This window comes from Hemitrygon akajei, chromosome 8 (assembly GCF_048418815.1).
Source record: "Hemitrygon akajei chromosome 8, sHemAka1.3, whole genome shotgun sequence".
In the NCBI taxonomy this organism is placed as follows: domain Eukaryota; kingdom Metazoa; phylum Chordata; class Chondrichthyes; order Myliobatiformes; family Dasyatidae; genus Hemitrygon; species Hemitrygon akajei.
The window spans coordinates 65960263-65963110 of record NC_133131.1 but is presented as its reverse complement, the minus strand read 5'-3'; the positions used below and the strand labels follow the sequence as shown (position 1 = coordinate 65963110).

Below are 2848 nucleotides of genomic sequence, written 5' to 3'. Positions count from 1 at the left end.
GTGGAAAATTAAAATCTCCCACAATCACTCACCTTGTGTTTACTACAAATATCTGCTATCTCCTTACACATTTGCTCTTCCAACTCACTCTCCCCATTAGGTGGCCTATAATACACTCCTATCAGTGTTACTACACCTTTCCCATTCCTCAATTCCACCCAAATAGTCTCCCTAGAGGAGCTCTCTAATCTATCATTCCAAAGCACCGCCATAAGATTTTCTCGGACAAGCAAAGCAACACCTCCTCCTCTGGCCCCTCCTACTCTATCACACCTGAAGCAACTAAATCCAGGAATATTTAGTTGCCAATCACACCTTTCCTGCAACCATGTTTCACTAATAGCTACAACATCATAATTCCAGGTATCAATCCACGCTTTAAGCTCATCCACATTTCTTACAATGCTCCGAGCATTAAAATAGATACATTTAAGATACTCTCCACCTCCTCCTCTCTTTTCATCCCTAGCAATGCATTCAAATTTATTATCCTTTTCTTTCTTCTCCCCTACATCTTCGGGCTGAGCGCATCCCTTCTCCATCACCTGCCTTTCCTCCCTCACACACTGTCTACTTACTTGCTCTACTGGTGAACTAACCTCCTCTCCCATAGTTTCCTCAAATTGATTTCCGCCCCCCCCATCTTACTAGTTTAAAGTCTGCCCCGTAGCCCTAGCAAACCTCCCCGCTAGGATATTGGTCCCCCCAGGATTCAAGTGTAACCCGTCCTTCTTGAACAGGTCACGCCTGCCCCAGAAGAGGTCCCAATGATCCAGAAACTTGAATCCCTGCCCCCTGCTCCAATCCCTCAGCCACGCATTCATCCTCCACCTAATTCCATTCCTACTCTCACTGTCGCGTGGTACAGGCAGTAATCCTGAGATTACTACCTTTGCGGTCCTTCTTCTTAACTGCCTTCCTAACTCCCTATACTCTCGTTTCAGGACCTCTTCTCCTTTCCTACCTATGTCATTGGTACCTACATGTACCACGACCTCTGGCTCCTCACCCTCCCACTTCAGGATATCTTGGACGCGATCAGAAACGTCCAGGACCCTGGCACCAGGGAGGCAAACTACCATCCGGGACTCCCGATCACCTCCACAGAACCGCCTGTCTGAACCCCTGACTATCGAGTCCCCTATTACTATGGTCCTCTTTCTTCTATCCCTACCCTTCTGAGCTACAGGGCCGTCCACTGTGCCGGAGGCCCGGCCACTGTCACTTCCTCCAGGTAGGCTGTCCCCCCCAACAGTACTCAAACATGAGTACTTATTGTCAAGGGGTACAGCCACTGGGGTACTCTCTAGTACCTGCCCCTTCCCCTTCCTGACCTTGACCCACCTATCTGCCTCCCGTGGCCCCGGAGTGACCACCTGCCTGTAACTCCTCTCTATCACCTCCTCACTCTCCCTGACCAGGCGAAGGTCATCGAGCTGCAGCTCCAGTTCCCTAACTCGGTCCCTCAGGAGCTGCAGTTCGACACACCTGGCGCAGATGTGGACGTCCGGGAGGCTCGGAGACTCCAGGATCTCCCACATCTGACACCGAGAACAACAAGCTGCCCTCACACTCATACTTCCTGAATAACTGAAAATAACAAGAAGAACTAAAAGATAAGCCTACTGTGCCCTCTTCCGCCTAAGCCCTCTAAGCCCAAGCCCTACACTCTGCTCCCGGCTCACTCCGCTGCCCGCAAACGAAGCTGCCCGCTGCTTAAGGCTGCGTTCTTTTTATATCTTCCCTCCTTCCCAGGCCTCCTTCACGCGCCTGCGCAGTCCCACCTCTCAGAACTCCGATCTGAGAAGCAATTTGAAAATGGCCGCCGCCGCACTTCTTCTCAAAGCCTCGCTGTCCTCTTCCAAAAGAAAACTACCTCACTCCTTCTCTCCTTTGTATATCTTCCCTCCTTCCCAGGCCTCCATCTGTATCCCATCTGTACACTGAAAACACTCACGGAAATTAGTGTCCTTGCAATGACACTTGTAAAACCATTGTCTGCCATCCGGCAGTGTGAAGAGACAACTCTGTTCCACCGTTGTCTCCGGTCTGCTTTGAAGATCTATTGGATGGATTGGAAAATGGAAAGTGCATCAAGCTTCAAGCAGATAATTCTGAGATGTTTCAAAGTATACACTGATTGTATAAAACTTTCAAGGTAAACTTGGTCAAGCAATTCAAGTCATTATTGCTGTGATAGTATGCAAACGTGGTAATATGGCCGAGCGGTGGATTAAGGTTCTAGTTTCCAAGGAGACGAGGTTTCCAATCCCACAGCTGCCATCGTGAGGAAGCGCGTTAATCTTTTCCCACAAGGATTAAAGTGTATTTTGCAGAAGAAAATGTGAAATTCATAAATCGTCATGGGATCCAGTATTGGAAATTATGTCAGTGTCAACAATATCACAGTGAAGCTGCAGAATTCTCCAGGTTGGGTGGAGGATGCTGTGGACGTGTGGGGCTTGAGGTTTATTGTAAGATGTCCTCGATAAAGTAAAGGCTCTGCTGGGAGTTGAACCCAGGATCTCCTGTTTACTAGACAGGCGCTTTGACCAGTTAAGCCACGGAGCCCTCGCGCTTTCCAGCAGCTGGAATAATGAATTTTTACTTGTATTAACTTATCTTCTTCGTCTGCTTGCGAGAGAAAGGCTTGAGCTTCAGATTGCAGAGATGAGATAAAACAATGTAGACTGTACATAGAGACTTACCCATTATTCTGTGTGTATAATAAAAGTTCCTACTCTCACCACAGCTCACTCGCTTTCAGGACGTAGCTCCAATTCAGACACTCAGTTGGAAATCAGTAGAGGATTCATCAGTCCTAAAGCTTCATGATCCGTTTGGAAGG

General features: G+C 48.2%; 1 non-coding gene across 1 annotated transcript; it reads right to left on the bottom strand.

Moving 5' to 3' along the window:
* Positions 1-2497: 2497 nt before the first annotated feature.
* On the bottom strand, positions 2498-2571 carry trnat-agu (transfer RNA threonine (anticodon AGU)). The gene has a single exon. It is a non-coding gene; the product is annotated as a tRNA-Thr (tRNA).
* Between the last annotated feature and the right edge of the window lie 277 nt (positions 2572-2848).